The sequence below is a fragment of the Carassius carassius genome, chromosome 25 (genome assembly GCF_963082965.1).
Source record: "Carassius carassius chromosome 25, fCarCar2.1, whole genome shotgun sequence".
In the NCBI taxonomy this organism is placed as follows: domain Eukaryota; kingdom Metazoa; phylum Chordata; class Actinopteri; order Cypriniformes; family Cyprinidae; genus Carassius; species Carassius carassius.
Genome location: NC_081779.1, coordinates 30,402,886 through 30,420,663, shown reverse-complemented (window position 1 = coordinate 30,420,663; position 17,778 = coordinate 30,402,886). Strand labels below are relative to the sequence as shown.

Here is a 17,778-nt window from a genome sequence, read left to right as displayed (position 1 = left end):
TTTTTTTCTGCAAGATTATTATATACTTAGTGAAAAATTTCCAAAAAGCTTAAAGCACCTTGCTATTCCAAAGCGGTCTCCCATCCAAGTACTAACCAGGCCCAAACCTGCTAATATTCAGAGATTGGGCAATGACACTATTTTTTTTTTTTTGCAAGATTATTATATACTTAGTGAAAAATTTCCAAAAAGCTTAAAGCACCTTGCTATTCCAAGGCGGTCTCCCATCCAAGCACTAACCAGGCCCAAACCTGCTAATATTGAGAGATCGGGCATTGACTCTATTTTTTTTATTTTTTTGCAAAATTATTAAATACTTAGTGAAAAATTTCCGAAAAGCTTACAGCACCTGGTACTCCCCGGCGGTCTCCCATCCAAGTACTAACCAGGCCCAAGCCTGCTTAGCTTCCGAGATCAGACGAGATCAGGTATAGCCAGGTTGGTATGGCCATAAGCGAAGGTTGCTGCAAAGAGAGGGCTATTTAAAGATCAGCCATTCTAATCGCCAGTACATTGTATAAGTAGGGAAGAAAACCCAAAAGCTTACAGCACCTAGTATTCCCAGGCGGTCTCCCATCCAAGTACTAACCAGGCCCAAACCTGCTTAGCTTTCGAGATCAGACGAGATCGGGCATAGCTTTTTTTTTTTTTTTTTTTTTTTTTTATTATCAGTCAAAATACAAGTTGTGTACAAGACATTAAAGCTGTTACAGGGAAATTTTCATAAATGCAAAAGCATTTCACAAAAGCATTTTTCCAAAAATGCATAACACTAAAAACCAAAAACATCTAAAATCACAAATTCATCAAGTTCATTAATCTTCTTTTGGCATATAAAAGTGCTTTTGTTTTAAAATATATGTAACCTCCTTCCTAAAAATTCCATAAAAATCCCCCATCTTGTTTTCCAGTTTAAAATAACTGTACAGCATTTTTACATAATCTTCAACCAACTGTTTAAAAATCAACCATAGGTTTGCAGTAAAATCTCTGTTTTTGACTATATTCCTTCTTTTCCATATAGCTTTTTTGGCCAAAATTAAAAACAAATTAATTAGTTTCTTGTTTGCTGTATTCTCTGCCATTCCCAACATAAAAAATCTATTCCAGTTGCAGTCCACCTCATTATCTCTTAAGTCTTTGATTATTTCCTTTAATTTCTTAAAAAATGGGCTCAACTTCTCACAGAATAAAAACAAATGTAAAATTCCTTCATCTTCTTTTTTACAAACTCTGCATAGGGCATTAGTTTCTTTCTGCATTGCACACAATCTCATTTCCGTAAAAATCACATTTTGTCTAATAAAATAATCAAAACTTTCTAAATCCGCATCCAACCATTTCCATGTCATGTTCTTCCATATATCTTCCTCTTCGATTTCATTAAAATGCCTTATCCATAACTGATTGGCAAGAGGTTTTTTAAAAACTCCATTTATAAAAAACCCATAAAACATTTTAACAGAACCCAAATTAAAATTCACCATATTGTCTTTACATTTTAGAAACACGCTCATTTTCTTTTCTTTTTCTCCCTCATAAATAATTTCATCCAGCCATTGTCCTGGGATTGCTTTTTTTACTTGTTCGTATTGTCTTTTTAAAACATTTACATTAAAGTCCTCCTTCTCCTCATCCATTGCATCTATGATCACTTGAAGTGGTAAAAATCCCTCTTTAAATTCCCATAAAACATCCCTCACCTTTACAAATCCCGCTTGCAACCACTTCCTAAAATAGATATCATACTCTTGCATCTTTATTTTTCCATTTAAAAACAGAGGTTGATTTAAAATCATTTCCCTCCCCTCCGGATTAAAATCCACCTCTGTTAAAAAAAGCCTCCAAGCGCTTAAAACCTCTTTGTAAAATCGTGGGATCCCCTCCATCATCCAATTCTTAAGCTTCATCCATAAAACATTGTCCCCCAAATTAAAATTCCCACATTTATTTAAATGAAGAGCCATCAATCTCTTCCACTCTGCTCTGTTCGTATCATCCAAATATTTTCTTACCACCTTTACTCTCATGCTTTTCATTTTTTGTTCTACATCCACCAAACCCATCCCTCCCTCCCCCGGTTTCCCTATCAGTGTAAAATATGCACTTCTTGGAGGCTTTTTGTCCCATAAAAATTCTAAAACACATTTCTTTATTCTCTTTAAAACCCAGTCTGGCAATGGCATCACATGTAATGTATACCACATTCTAGATAACATTAGCATGTTTACAACTAAAATTTTCCCCTTTAAACTTAAAACCCTGCTTCTCCAGAAAATCAGTCTTCTTTCCATCCCTCCCACCGTCTCTTCCCACATACTGTCCATAGCCTCCTTTTCATTCTTTGCTACAATTATTCCTAAAATCTTTATTTCTTGCACCTCCATAAAATTACAGATCCCTGTAAGAACCTCCACCCTTCCATATTTCATGTATACAGTTTTTTCTTCATTTATTTTTGCACCCGAACCCTCACAATACAGCTTTGTTTTCTCCATCACTCTTTTAACACTTTCTACATTTTCAACCACAATTGTCGTGTCATCAGCATATTGAAATATTTTCTTTAATTCTTCTCCCTCTTCCATTCGTATTCCATTTATTCTTTTTTCTCTATTTATTAAAAGCCCTAAAGGTTCTGCTACCAAAGAGTACAATTGCGCCGACAAAGGACACCCCTGTCTTATGGATCTTAAAACTTTAAAAGGTTGAGTTAAAAAACCGTTGCATTTTACTTTTGTAAAAATATCCCTGTATAAAACCGAAATCCATTTTATAAAATTATTCCCAAACCCAAATTCCTTTAAAACTGCAAATAAAAAGCCATGTTCAACTCTGTCAAAAGCCTTTTCAAAATCCATACTAATAACATAAGCACTTTTGCCCTTTTCTTTTATATACCCTACTATATCTCTAATGCTGCTAGTAACATCTGCTATATCTCTCGCCTTTACTCCGTACGCTTGGTTTGTTTCTATTATATTTGGCATGACATTTTTTAATCTGTTTGCTAAGACCTTGGCTAAAATTTTAAAATCAGTGTTTAGCATTGTAATGGGTCTAAAATTTTTCAGCTCAGTTTTGTCTCCTTTTTTCTTGTATATTATTTTCATTAATCCTAGCCCCATTCTTGGGCTTACTCTTTCATTTTTAAAAACTTCTTCAAAAATTTCATTTAAAATCACGCTTACTTTGTCTTTAAAAACTTTGTAAAACTCACTTCCAATACCATCTACTCCGGGGCTTTTCCTCACTCTTAATTGATTTATGGCATGTATGATCTCTTCAGTTTCTATTTCCCTTTCACATATTCTTTTATCCTCTTCGCCAACTTTCCTTGTTATCTGTTGCAACAAAATATTCCTTTTTTCCTCATCTCCCCCCTCCGACTTAAAAAGTTCTTCATAAAATGATTTCACTTCTTTTAAAATCCCCTCTGTATCTGAGACCACCTGTCCATTCCTACTTTTAAGTTCTTTAATTGTTTCCGCTCTCCCCCTGCTTTTCTCAAGATTAAAAAAGAATCTGTTACATTTTTCCCCTTCCACCGTATATTTTGCTTTGCTTCTCAACATTGCCCCCTTGCATTTCCCCTCTTCTATTTTTCTCAACGTATTCTCTATTTCAATTACTTTTTGCACATCTACTTCATTTTTATTTAACTCCTCTTTTAGAGTTCTCCTTATTTCTCTCTCCTTGGTTCTTTTAACATTTTGTAATAAATTACAGTACTTCATAGAATATTTCTTAATATCATACTTAACATTTTCCCACCATTGCGTTTTGTCTTCCATATACATCTGGTCTTTTTTCCTCCCATCTAATATCATTTCGATTTCTTTTTTAAAACTTTCATTCTTTAAAACCTCAGTGTTTAAAATCCACACCCCAGGTCCCTTTGTTTGTCTTTTAAAATCCATCGTCATTAAAACCATTTTGTGATCGCTTAAGGTCGTTTCTTTGTGAAATATTCCATCAATGAAACATTCAAGATTTCTGGTACTTAAAAAATAGTCTATTCTGGTTTGGCACATAAAATTCCCCACCAACTGTCTTCTTGAAAATTCCTTCTTTTTTCCATTTCTTTCCCGCCACACATCAATCATATTTTTCTCTTCCATCAATGACCTTAGTTCTTTTCTACCCCCATCCGATTTAAAAACCATCCCATTTGCCATATCCATTTTACTAAAAACAGTGTTAAAATCCCCTGCAATCACCACCTTCCCCCATTTTCCAATTACATCAGCTAAAACATTAAAGTATAATTTCTTTTCTTTTTCTCCATTGGGAGCGTGCACGTTCACTAAAACAAATTTGTCTTCTTCCATTTCCATTTCTACCACCATACATTTTCCTTTTTTATCATTATATATAAGTTTTGTCTTTATACCTCTGTCTTTTCTTATTAAAACCGCCACTCCTCCTCCCATTTTTTCCTCTTCATTATTAACAAGTAATTCCCCTTCCCATCTTTTTCTAATATCCTCCATAACATTCTCTTTCCAGTTTGTCTCTTGCAATAAAACCACATCTTCATTTTGACACAATTCCTTCACCTTTTCAAATTTATAAACATTCATTAGTCCTCTAGCATTAAAAGTCACAATTTTCAGCACCATAAAATAAAATAAAAGCCATAAAATCCCCATATTGTCAGTTCATTCCCTCTCCTTCCTTTACCATTTCCCCACTGTCCTGTTTTTCCTCACATCCTTGTTTTAATACTTTTCTTTTGGCTTTCTCTAAATTTGGTGTTACCTTAGTTTGTCTTCTTCTTTTATTGATTCCTGTAGTGCCGGCATCGTCGATGCATTCACTGTCTTTGTCCATTCTCCCATCCTCGCTTACCCACTCCTGCTCCTCTGACTTTTCCAGTTCAATTTGTAAAGTATCAGTTATTTCCATCAGTGACCCCGTTTCCTCACTGCACTGTGTTAATCCAGTCCTTTCACTTTCCTCTTCAACGTCTGTGCTTGCGGTATCCTCTCTTTGTGTTCCTTCCGTGTTCTCGTGTAGCTCCTCTTCACCGTCTCCCTCATGTATCTGCCCGCACCCCTGCTCTTCCTCCTGATGTGGTTCTCCGAACCAGCACTCGCACTTATTTAGCACGAGCCTGCAGTCCGGGCACCTCACCGCATTACAGTCCCTCGCGAAATGTCCCCTTTCCGAGCACTTAAAGCATTTGAAGTCCGGACAGTCCTTCATCATGTGTTCAGGGCTCATACATAACCTACAGGTTCTCACCTGCTGGCTATGTATCACCCTGAAATACTGAGGTCCCTCTTCCGTCTCCATTCTCGTACTGTAGGGCAGAGAAGCCACCTCTTTTGGAAACCGTACTCTCAGGAATCTCGTTCCATCCTCAATGCGGGTGCCCGGGTAGAATCTCCTTTTGATCTGTGAGATAGGAGTCACCCCCCATCCCTCCAGCTTCTTTAAAATATCATCATCCTCCAGGTAAGCAGGCAGATGCATGAAGGAGACAGCAAAATCCTTATTGTTCAACTTTTTAATTTCACAAGTCTTTCCTTTTATCATCAATCATTCTGCCAGTTTCTTCAATATCTTCCTCTTTCTCCAATGTAATTTCGTATTGTTTCATAATTTGTGGTCTTTCCGCTAGCACGCTAGTCACTTCAATCTTGTCTTTCAATGCTTCTATAATGTCCTCTGCTCTCCCATCCAGTACCTAACAGCAAAGCTGTTGGGAGGACAAATAACAAAAATAACACACAAAAAAAAACTATAAACACAGTACTTATCTTGAACAAAACAATGCAAAAAACAAGACAAAAGTTTGGGTGATCATTTCTCACCTCCCTATAGCAAACACACTTCCTGTTTCTCAGTAGCTCCCTCTAGTGCCTTTAGGTTGGCATGGCCGTAAGCGAGGTTTGCTGCAAAAAGAGGGCTATTTAAATCAGCCACTCTAATCCCCAGTGCATTATATAAGTAGGGAAGAAAACCCAAAAGATTACAGCACTTGGTATTCCCAGGTGGTCTCCCTTCCAAGCCTCCCATCTTAGCTTCCGAGATCAGACGAGATCGGGCATAGCCAGGTTGGTATGGCCATAAGCGAAGGTTGCTGCAAAGAGAGGGCTATTTAAAGATCAGCCATTCTAATCGCCAGTACATTGTATAAGTAGGGAAGAAAACCTAAAAGCTTACAGCACCTAGTATTCCCAGGCAGTCTCCCATCCAAGTACTAACCAGGCCCAAACCTGCTTAGCTTCCGAGATCAGACGAGATCGGGCATAGCCAGGTTGGTATGGCCGTAAGCGAAGGTTGCTGCGAAGGTTGCTGCAAAGAGAGGGCTATTTAAAGATCAGTCATTCTAATGTCCAGTACATTATATAAGTAGGAAAGAAAACCCAAAAGCTTAAAGCACCTGGTATTCCCAGGCGGTCTCTCATCTAAGTACTAACCAGACCTAAACCTGCTAAGATTCAGAGATCGGGCATTGACAATTTTTTTTTTTTTGCAAGATTATTATATACTTAGTGAAAAATTTCCAAAAAGCTTAAAGCACCTTGCTATTCCAAGGCGGTCTCCCATCCAAGTACTAACCAGGCCTAAACCTGCTAATATTCAGAGATCGGGCAATGACACTATTTTTTTTTTGGCAAGATTATTATATAATTACTGAAAAATTTCCAAAAAGCTTAAAGCACCTGGTATTCCCAGGCGGTCTCTCATCCAAGTACTAACCAGACCTAAACCTGCTAAGATTCAGAGATCGGGCATTGACTCTTTTTTTTTATTTTATTTTTTTTTTGCAAGATTATTATATACTTAGTGAAAAATTTCCAAAAAGCTTACAGCACCTGGTACTCCCAGGCAGTCTCCCATCCAAGTACTAACCAGGCCCAAGCCTGCTTAGCTTCCGAGATCAGACGAGATCAGGTATAGCCAGGTTGGTATGGCCATAAGCGAAGGTTGCTGCAAAGAGAGGGCTATTTAAAGATCAGCCATTCTAATCGCCAGTACATTGTATAAGTAGGGAAGAAAACCCAAAAGCTTACAGCACCTAGTATTCCCAGGCGGTCTCCCATCCAAGTACTAACCAGGCCAGGGGTGCGTTCTCCGATAACGTTGTCTCTTAGCGCGCTACGAATACTCAAAAGGTACACCTTAACTACAGGTATACCTTTGCTACGTGTGTTCTCCGAACTATACCTTAGGATGTTGCTTAAGGTAAACCTTCTTAAGTTCGACCTTAGCAGTTGCTGTCCATGGTGGAGGTGCTGAATAGGTTGATATCGACGCCTCGATGATCGATTGTGCGCTCTTTCCTTCACAGCGGTATAGGTAAAGTATTGAGAAAACAATGTTCTTTATAAAAAAGCGTTTTAGAAATAGTACAAACTGCATTTATCGGGGCTTATTGAAATAAGTACATGCAGAAATAAATATGAGTATGTGTTTATAATTTAGCAAGTGTACAATCCCAAACCCTCACGGCCATAAGTGTGTTAATGTTCTCCACAACGTATGCTTATTATCCACCAGCCGTATCACATTATTGGCGTAAATCGCTCATTTGTGTAATTTGATGATTTCCTCAATAAAAGCGCAAACATGAGAGACATGCCGACATTCACTATGTAGGGGAAAAAGTCCGCAAAAAGAGATCGCCAAGCCACACTGAGGTCTTTCTCAGCAATATATAATTTTAAAGTAAAGTAAAAATGTAATTTTAAAGTAAAGTAAAATATAATAATATTAAATTATTATAATATATTATAATATTATTAAATATTAAAATATAAATATTAAATATAATATTAATATAATATTATTAAATTAATATTAAATTAATAATATTAAATTAGTGTATAATTTTAAAGTAAAATAAAGTAATAATATTAAATTAATAATATTAAATTAGTGCATTATACATTATATATATATTATATATAATATAACATTTTCTATGTGTAATTAAACTGCGATGTAAAAAATCTTTTTGCATAGTGGTGACCACTAGCGGTATGAACCGTCAGCAGCGATAAGGTATAGCTAAGAGCGCTCCAGACCAACCTTACGAACGCATGACTTACAGAAGGTATACTTAACTAAGAAGGTTTCGGAAACCACGTATTAACGATAAGGTACTTCTTAAGGTACAACTTAAGAACGACGTAGCGTTAAGGTAGTTTCGGAGAACGCACCCCAGTACATTATATAAGTAGGAAAGAAAACCCAAAAGCTTAAAGCACCTGGTATTCCCAGGCGGTCTCTCATCTAAGTACTAACCAGACCTAAACTTGCTAAGATTCAGAGATCGGGCATTGACAATTTTTTCTTTTTTTTTTTTCTTTTTGCAAGATTATTATATACTTAGTGAAAAATTTCCAAAAAGCTTAAAGCACCTGGTATTCCCAGGCGGTCTCTCATCCAAGTACTAACCAGACCTAAACCTGCTAAGATTCAGAGATCGGGCATTGACTCTTTTTTTTTTTTTTTTGCAAGATTATTATATACTTAGTGAAAAATTTCCAAAAAGCTTAAAGCACCTTGCTATTCCAAGGCGGTCTCCCATCCAAGTACTAACCAGGCCCAAACCTGCTAATATTCAGAGATCGGGCAATGACACTATTTTTTTTTTTTGGCAAGATTATTATATAATTACTGAAAAATTTCCAAATAGCTTAAAGCACCTGGTATTCCCAGGCGGTCTCTCATCCAAGTACTAACCAGACCTAAACCTGCTAAGATTCAGAGATCGGGCATTGACTCTTTTTTTTTTTTTTTTGCAAGATTATTATATACTTAGTGAAAAATTTCCAAAAAGCTTAAAGCACCTTGCTATTCCAAGGCGGTCTCCCATCCAAGTACTAACCAGGCCCAAACCTGCTAATATTCAGAGATCGGGCAATGACACTATTTTTTTTTTTTGGCAAGATTATTATATAATTACTGAAAAATTTCCAAATAGCTTAAAGCACCTGGTATTCCCAGGCGGTCTCTCATCCAAGTACTAACCAGACCTAAACCTGCTAAGATTCAGAGATCGGGCATTGACTCTTTTTTTTTTTTTTTTTTTGCAAGATTATTATATACTTACTGAAAAATTTCCAAAAAGCTTAAAGCACCTTGCTATTCCAAGGCGGGCTCCCATCCAAGTACTAACCAGGCCCAAACCAGCTAATATTCAGAGATCGGGCAATGACACTATTTTTTTTGGCAAGATTATTATATAATTACTGAAAAATGTCCAAAAAGCTTAAAGCACCTGGTATTCCCAGGCGGTCTCTCATCCAAGTACTAACTAGACCTAAACATGCTAAGATTCAGAGATTGTGCATTGAGTATTTTTTTTTTTTTGCAAGATTATTATATACTTGGTGAAAAATTTCCAAAAAGCTTAAAGCACCTTGCTATTCCAAGGCGGTCTCCCATCCAAGTACTAACCAGGCCCAAACCTGCTAATATTCAGAGATCGGGCAATGACACTATTTTTTTTTTTTTTGCAAGATCATTATATACTTAGTGAAAAATTTCCAAAAAGCTTAAAGCACCTTGCTATTCCAAGGCGGTCTCCCATCCAAGCACTAACCATGCCCAATCCTGCTAATATTCAGACATTGGGGCATTGACTCTTTTTTTTTGCAAGATTATTATATATATATTATATTCAGAGATTGGGCATTGACTCTTTTTTTGCAAGATCATTATATACTTAGTGAAAAATTTCCAAAAAGCTTAAAGCACCTTGCTATTCCAAGGCGGTCTCCCATCCAAGTACTAACCAGGCCCAAACCTGCTAATATTCAGAGATTGGGCAATGACACTATTTTTTTTTTTGCAAGATTATTATATACTTAGTGAAAAATTTCCAAAAAGCTTAAAGCACCTTGCTATTCCAAGGCGGTCTCCCATCCAAGCACTAACCAGGCCCAAGCCTGCTTAGCTTCCGAGATCAGACGAGATCAGGCATAGCCAGGTTGGTATGGCCATAAGCGAAGGTTGCTGCAAAGAGAGGGCTATTTAAAGATCAGCCATTCTAATCGCCAGTACATTGTATAAGTAGGGAAGAAAACCCAAAAGCTTACAGCACCTAGTATTCCCAGGCAGTCTCCCATCCAAGTACTAACCAGGCCCAAACCTGCTTAGCTTCCGAGATCAGACGAGATCGGTCATAGCCAGGTTGGTATGGCCATAAGCGAAGGTTGCTGCAAAGAGAGGGCTATTTAAAGATCAGTCATTCTAATGTCCAGTACATTATATAAGTAGGAAAGAAAACGCAAAAGCTTAAAGCACCTGGTATTCCCAGGCGGTCTCTCATCTAAGTACTAACCAGACCTAAACCTGCTAAGATTCAGAGATCGGGCATTGACAATTTTTTTTTTTTTTTGCAAGATTATTATATACTTAGTGAAAAATTTCCAAAAAGCTTAAAGCACCTTGCTATTCCAAGGCGGTCTCCCATCCAAGTACTAACCAGGCCCAAACCTGCTAATATTCAGAGATCGGGCAATGACACTATTTTTTTTTAGCAAGATTATTATATAATTACTGAAAAATTTCCAAAAAGCTTAAAGCACCTGGTATTCCCAGGCGGTCTCTCATCCAAGTACTAACCAGACCTAAACCTGCTAAGATTCAGAGATCGGGCATTGACAATTTTTTCTTTTTTTTTTTTTTTTGCAAGATTATTATATACTTAGTGAAACATTTCCAAAAAGCTTAAAGCACCTGGTATTCCCAGGCGGTCTCTCATCCAAGTACTAACCAGACCTAAACCTGCTACGATTCAGAGATCGGGCATTGAGTCTTTTTTTTTTTTTTTTTTGCAAGATTATTATATACTTACTGAAAAATTTCCAAAAAGCTTAAAGCACCTTGCTATTCCAAGGCGGTCTCCCATCCAAGTACTAACCAGGCCCAAACCAGCTAATATTAAGAGATCGGGCAATGACACTATTTTTTTTTGGCAAGATTATTATATAATTACTGAAAAATTTCCAAAAAGCTTAAAGCACCTGGTATTCCCAGGCGGTCTCTCATCCAAGTACTAACTAGACCTAAACCTGCTAAGATTCAGAGATTGTGCATTGAGTCTTTTTTTTTTTTTTGCAAGATTATTATATACTTGGTGAAAAATTTCCAAAAAGCTTAAAGCACCTTGCTATTCCAAGGCGGTCTCCCATCCAAGCACTAACCAGGCCCAATCCTGCTAATATTCAGACATTGGGGCATTGACTCTTTTTTTTTGCAAGATTATTATATATATTATATTCAGAGATTGGGCATTGACTCTTTTTTTGCAAGATTTCTATATACTTAGTGAAAAATTTCCAAAAAGCTTAAAGCACCTTGCTATTCCAAGGCGGTCTCCCATCCAAGTACTAACCAGGCCCAAACCTGCTAATATTCAGAGATTGGGCAATGACACTATTTTTTTTTTTTTTTTTTGCAAGATTATTATATACTTAGTGAAAAATTTCCAAAAAGCTTAAAGCACCTTGCTATTCCAAGGCGGTCTCCCATCCAAGTACTAACCAGGCCCAAACCTGCTAATATTCAGAGATCGGGCAATGACACTATTTTTTTTTTCGGCAAGAATTTTATATAATTACTGAAAAATTTCCAAAAAGCTTAAAGCACCTGGTATTCCCAGGCGGTCTCTCATCCAAGTACTAACCAGACCTAAACCTGCTATGATTCAGAGATCGGGCCTTGAGTTTTTTTTTTTTTTTTTGCAAGATTATTAAATACTTAGTGAAAAATTTCCAAAAAGCTTAAAGCACCTTGCTATTCCAAGGCGGTCTCTCTTCCAAGTACTAACCAGGCCCAAACCTGCTAATATTCAGAGATCGGGCAATGACACTATTTTTTTTTTTTTTTGCAAGATTATTATATACTTAGTGAAAAATTTCCAAAAACTTAAAGCACCTTGCTATTCCAAGGCGGTCTCCCATCCAAGCACTAACCAGGCCCAAACCTGCTAATATTTAGAGATTGGGGCATTGACTCTTATTTTTTGCAAGATTATTATATATATTATATTCAGAGATTGGGCATTGACTCTTTTTTTTGCAAGATTATTATATACTTAGTGAAAAATTTCCAAAAAGCTTAAAGCACCTTGCTATTCCAAGGCGGTCTCCCATCCAAGTACTAACCAGGCCCAAACCTGCTAATATTCAGAGATTGGGCAATGACACTATTTTTTTTTTTTTGCAAGATTATTATATACTTAATGAAAAATTTCCAAAAAGCTTAAAGCACCTTGCTATTCCAAGGCGGTCTCCCATCCAAGCACTAACCAGTCCCAAACCTGCTAATATTCAGAGATCGGGCATTGACTCTATTTTTTTTATTTTTTTGCAAAATGAATAAATACTTAGTGAAAAATTTCCAAAAAGCTTACAGCACCTGGTACTCCCAGGCGGTCTCCCATCCAAGTACTAACCAGGCCCAAGCCTGCTTAGCTTGCGAGATCAGACGAGATCAGGTATAGCCAGGTTGGTATGGCCATAAGCGAAGGTTGCTGCAAAGAGAGGGCTATTTAAAGATCAGCCATTCTAATCGCCAGTACATTGTATAAGTAGGGAAGAAAACCCAAAAGCTTACAGCACCTAGTATTCCCAGGCGGTCTCCCATCCAAGTACTAACCAGGCCCAAACCTGCTTAGCTTCCGAGATCAGACGAGATCGGGCATAGCCTGGTTGGTATGGCCGTAAGCGAAGGTTGCTGCAAAGAGAGGGCTATTTAAAGATCAGTCATTCTAATGTCCAGTACATTATATAAGTAGGAAAGAAAACCCAAAAGCTTAAAGCACCTGGTATTCCCAGGCGGTCTCTCATCTAAGTACTAACCAGACCTAAACCTGCTAAGATTCAGAGATCGGGCATTGACAATTTTTTTTTTTTTGGCAAGATTATTATATAATTACTGAAAAATTTCCAAATAGCTTAAAGCACCTGGTATTCCCAGGCGGTCTCTCATCCAAGTACTAACCAGACCTAAACCTGCTAAGATTCAGAGATCGGGCATTGACTCTTTTTTTTTTTTTTTTTTGCAAGATTATTATATACTTACTGAAAAATTTCCAAAAAGCTTAAAGCACCTTGCTATTCCAAGGCGGTCTCCCATCCAAGTACTAACCAGGCCCAAACCAGCTAATATTCAGAGATCGGGCAATGACACTATTTTTTTTTGGCAAGATTATTATATAATTACTGAAAAATTTCCAAAAAGCTTAAAGCACCTGGTATTCCCAGGCGGTCTCTCATCCAAGTACTAACTAGACCTAAACCTGCTAAGATTCAGAGATTGTGCATTGAGTCTTTTTTTTTTTTTTGCAAGATTATTATATACTTGGTGAAAAATTTCCAAAAAGCTTAAAGCACCTTGCTATTCCAAGGCGGTCTCCCATCCAAGCACTAACCAGTCCCAATCCTGCTAATATTCAGACATTGGGGCATTGACTCTTTTTTTTTGCAAGATTATTATATATATTATATTCAGAGATTGGGCATTGACTCTTTTTTTGCAAGATTTCTATATACTTAGTGAAAAATTTCCAAAAAGCTTAAAGCACCTTGCTATTCCAAGGCGGTCTCCCATCCAAGTACTAACCAGGCCCAAACCTGCTAATATTCAGAGATCGGGCAATGACACTATTTGTTTTAGCAAGATTATTATATAATTACTGAAAAATTTCCAAAAAGCTTAAAGCACCTGGTATTCCCAGGCGGTCTCTCATCCAAGTACTAACCAGACCTAAACCTGCTAAGATTCAGAGATCGGGCATTGACAATTTTTTCTTTTTTTTTTTTTTTTGCAAGATTATTATATAGTTAGTGAAAAATTTCCAAAAAGCTTAAAGCACCTTGCTATTCCAAGGCGGTCTCCCATCCAAGTACTAACCAGGCCTAAACCTGCTAATATTCAGAGATCGGGCAATGACACTATTTTTTTTTTTGGCAAGATTATTATATAATTACTGAAAAATTACCAAAAAGCTTAAAGCACCTGGTATTCCCAGGCGGTCTCTCATCCAAGTACTAACCAGACCTAAACCTGCTAAGATTCAGAGATCGGGCATTGACTCTTTTTTTTTTTTTTTTTTTGCAAGATTATTATATACTTAGTGAAAAATTTCCAAAAAGCTTAAAGCACCTTGCTATTCCAAGGCGGTCTCCCATCCAAGTACTAACCAGGCCCAAACCTGCTAATATTCAGAGATCGGGCAATGACACTATTTTTTTTTTTTTGGCAAGATTATTATATAATTACTGAAAAATTTCCAAATAGCTTAAAGCACCTGGTATTCCCAGGCGGTCTCTCATCCAAGTACTAACCAGACCTAAACCTGCTAAGATTCAGAGATCGGGCATTGACTCTTTTTTTTTTTTTTTTTTGCAAGATTATTATATACTTAGTGAAAAATTTCCAAAAAGCTTAAAGCACCTGGTATTCCCAGGCGGTCTCTCATCCAAGTACTAACCAGACCTAAACCTGCTAAGATTCAGAGATCGGGCATTGACTCTTTTTTTTTTTTTTTTTGCAAGATTATTATATACTTAGTGAAAAATTTCCAAAAAGCTTAAAGCACCTTGCTATTCCAAGGCGGTCTCCCATCCAAGTACTAACCAGGCCCAAACCTGCTAATATTCAGAGATCGGGCAATGACACTATTTTTTTTTTTTGGCAAGATTATTATATAATTACTGAAAAATTTCCAAATAGCTTAAAGCACCTGGTATTCCCAGGCGGTCTCTCATCCAAGTACTAACCAGACCTAAACCTGCTAAGATTCAGAGATCGGGCATTGACTCTTTTTTTTTTTTTTTTTTGCAAGATTATTATATACTTACTGAAAAATTTCCAAAAAGCTTAAAGCACCTTGCTATTCCAAGGCGGTCTCCCATCCAAGTACTAACCAGGCCCAAACCAGCTAATATTCAGAGATCGGGCAATGACACTATTTTTTTTTGGCAAGATTATTATATAATTACTGAAAAATTTCCAAAAAGCTTAAAGCACCTGGTATTCCCAGGCGGTCTCTCATCCAAGTACTAACTAGACCTAAACCTGCTAAGATTCAGAGATTGTGCATTGAGTCTTTTTTTTTTTTTTGCAAGATTATTATATACTTGGTGAAAAATTTCCAAAAAGCTTAAAGCACCTTGCTATTCCAAGGCGGTCTCCCATCCAAGCACTAACCAGGCCCAATCCTGCTAATATTCAGACATTGGGGCATTGACTCTTTTTTTTTGCAAGATTATTATATATATTATATTCAGAGATTGGGCATTGACTCTTTTTTTGCAAGATTTCTATATACTTAGTGAAAAATTTCCAAAAAGCTTAAAGCACCTTGCTATTCCAAGGCGGTCTCCCATCCAAGTACTAACCAGGCCCAAACCTGCTAATATTCAGAGATTGGGCAATGACACTATTTTTTTTTTTTTTTTTGCAAGATTATTATATACTTAGTGAAAAATTTCCAAAAAGCTTAAAGCACCTTGCTATTCCAAGGCGGTCTCCCATCCAAGCACTAACCAGGCCCAAGCCTGCTTAGCTTCCGAGATCAGACGAGATCAGGCATAGCCAGGTTGGTATGGCCATAAGCGAAGGTTGCTGCAAAGAGAGGGCTATTTAAAGATCAGCCATTCTAATCGCCAGTACATTGTATAAGTAGGGAAGAAAACCCAAAAGCTTACAGCACCTAGTATTCCCAGGCAGTCTCCCATCCAAGTACTAACCAGGCCCAAACCTGCTTAGCTTCCGAGATCAGACGAGATCGGTCATAGCCAGGTTGGTATGGCCATAAGCGAAGGTTGCTGCAAAGAGAGGGCTATTTAAAGATCAGTCATTCTAATGTCCAGTACATTATATAAGTAGGAAAGAAAACGCAAAAGCTTAAAGCACCTGGTATTCCCAGGCGGTCTCTCATCTAAGTACTAACCAGACCTAAACCTGCTAAGATTCAGAGATCGGGCATTGACACTATTTTTTTTTGCAAGATTATTATATACTTAGTGAAAAATTTCCAAAAAGCTTAAAGCACCTTGCTATTCCAAGGCGGTCTCCCATCCAAGTACTAACCAGGCCCAAACCTGCTAATATTCAGAGATCGGGCAATGACACTATTTTTTTTAGCAAGATTATTATATAATTACTGAAAAATTTCCAAAAAGCTTAAAGCACCTGGTATTCCCAGGCGGTCTCTCATCCAAGTACTAACCAGACCTAAACCTGCTAAGATTCAGAGATCGGGCATTGACAATTTTTTCTTTTTTTTTTTTTTTTTGCAAGATTATTATATACTTAGTGAAAAATTTCCAAAAAGCTTAAAGCACCTGGTATTCTCAGGCGGTCTCTCATCCAAGTACTAACCAGACCTAAACCTGCTAAGATTCAGAGATCGGGCATTGACTCTATTTTTTTAATTTTTTTGCAAAATTATTAAATACTTAGTGAAAAATTTCCAAAAAGCTTAAAGCACCTTGCTATTCCAAGGCGGTCTCCCATCCAAGTACTAACCAGGCCCAAACCAGCTAATATTCAGAGATCGGGCAATGACACTATTTTTTTTTGGCAAGATTATTATATAATTACTGAAAAATTTCCAAAAAGCTTAAAGCACCTGGTATTCCCAGGCGGTCTCTCATCCAAGTACTAACCAGACCTAAACCTGCTAAGATTCAGAGATTGGGCATTGAGTCTTTTTTTTTTTTTCTGCAAGATTATTATATACTTAGTGAAACATTTCCAAAAAGCTTAAAGCACCTTGCTATTCCAAGGCGGTCTCCCATCCAAGTACTAACCAGGCCCAAACCTGCTAATATTCAGAGATCGGGCAATGACACTATTTTTTTTTCGGCAAGATTATTATATAATTACTGAAAAATTTCCAAAAAGCTTAAAGCACCTGGTATTCCCGAGCGGGCTCTCATCCAAGTACTAACCAGACCTAAACCTGCTAAGATTCAGAGATCGGGCATTGATTTTTTTTTTTTTTTTCGCAAGATTATTAAATACTTAGTGAAAAATTTCCAAAAAGCTTAAAGCACCTTGCTATTCCAAGGCGGTCTCTCTTCCAAGTACTAACCAGGCCCAAACCTGCTAATATTCAGAGATCGGGCAATGACACTATTTTTTTTTTTTTTTGCAAGATTATTATATACTTAGTGAAAAATTTCCAAAAACTTAAAGCACCTTGCTATTCCAAGGCGGTCTCCCATCCAAGCACTAACCAGGCCCAAACCTGCTAATATTTAGAGATTGGGGCATTGACTCTTATTTTTTGCAAGATTATTATATATATTATATTCAGAGATTGGGCATTGACTCTTTTTTTTGCAAGATTATTATATACTTAGTGAAAAATTTCCAAAAAGCTTAAAGCACCTTGCTATTCCAAGGCGGTCTCCCATCCAAGTACTAACCAGGCCCAAACCTGCTAATATTCAAAGATTGGGCAATGACACTATTTTTTTTTTTTTGCAAGATTATTATATACTTAGTGAAAAATTTCCAAAAAGCTTAAAGCACCTTGCTATTCCAAGGCGGTCTCCCATCCAAGCACTAACCAGTCCCAAACCTGCTAATATTCAGAGATCGGGCATTGACTCTATTTTTTTTATTTTTTTGCAAAATTAATAAATACTTAGTGAAAAATTTCCAAAAAGCTTACAGCACCTGGTACTCCCAGGCGGTCTCCCATCCAAGTACTAACCAGGCCCAAGCCTGCTTAGCTTGCGAGATCAGACGAGATCAGGTATAGCCAGGTTGGTATGGCCATAAGCGAAGGTTGCT

General features: G+C 37.1%; 1 long non-coding RNA gene, 8 other non-coding genes and 2 pseudogenes across 9 annotated transcripts in view; all 11 read right to left on the bottom strand.

Moving 5' to 3' along the window:
- LOC132104553 (uncharacterized) overlaps window positions 1–17,778 on the bottom strand; it is a 343,753-nt gene that overhangs the window by 180,925 nt on the left and 145,050 nt on the right. The gene's annotated exons all lie outside the window — the stretch shown is intronic.
- LOC132105067 (5S ribosomal RNA) lies at window positions 338–456 on the bottom strand. The gene has a single exon (XR_009423779.1). It is a non-coding gene; the product is annotated as a 5S ribosomal RNA (ribosomal RNA).
- On the bottom strand, window positions 6,165–6,283 carry LOC132104988 (5S ribosomal RNA). Its single transcript, XR_009423704.1, has one exon. It is a non-coding gene; the product is annotated as a 5S ribosomal RNA (ribosomal RNA).
- LOC132105081 (5S ribosomal RNA) lies at window positions 6,816–6,934 on the bottom strand. Its single transcript, XR_009423792.1, has one exon. It is a non-coding gene; the product is annotated as a 5S ribosomal RNA (ribosomal RNA).
- On the bottom strand, window positions 9,848–9,967 carry LOC132105289 (5S ribosomal RNA; annotated as a pseudogene).
- Window positions 10,052–10,170, bottom strand: LOC132105135 (5S ribosomal RNA). Its single transcript, XR_009423843.1, has one exon. It is a non-coding gene; the product is annotated as a 5S ribosomal RNA (ribosomal RNA).
- On the bottom strand, window positions 12,373–12,491 carry LOC132105171 (5S ribosomal RNA). Its single transcript, XR_009423877.1, has one exon. It is a non-coding gene; the product is annotated as a 5S ribosomal RNA (ribosomal RNA).
- Window positions 12,576–12,694, bottom strand: LOC132104995 (5S ribosomal RNA). Its single transcript, XR_009423711.1, has one exon. It is a non-coding gene; the product is annotated as a 5S ribosomal RNA (ribosomal RNA).
- Window positions 15,470–15,589, bottom strand: LOC132105288 (5S ribosomal RNA; annotated as a pseudogene).
- Window positions 15,674–15,792, bottom strand: LOC132105134 (5S ribosomal RNA). The gene has a single exon (XR_009423842.1). It is a non-coding gene; the product is annotated as a 5S ribosomal RNA (ribosomal RNA).
- On the bottom strand, window positions 17,650–17,768 carry LOC132105170 (5S ribosomal RNA). The gene has a single exon (XR_009423876.1). It is a non-coding gene; the product is annotated as a 5S ribosomal RNA (ribosomal RNA).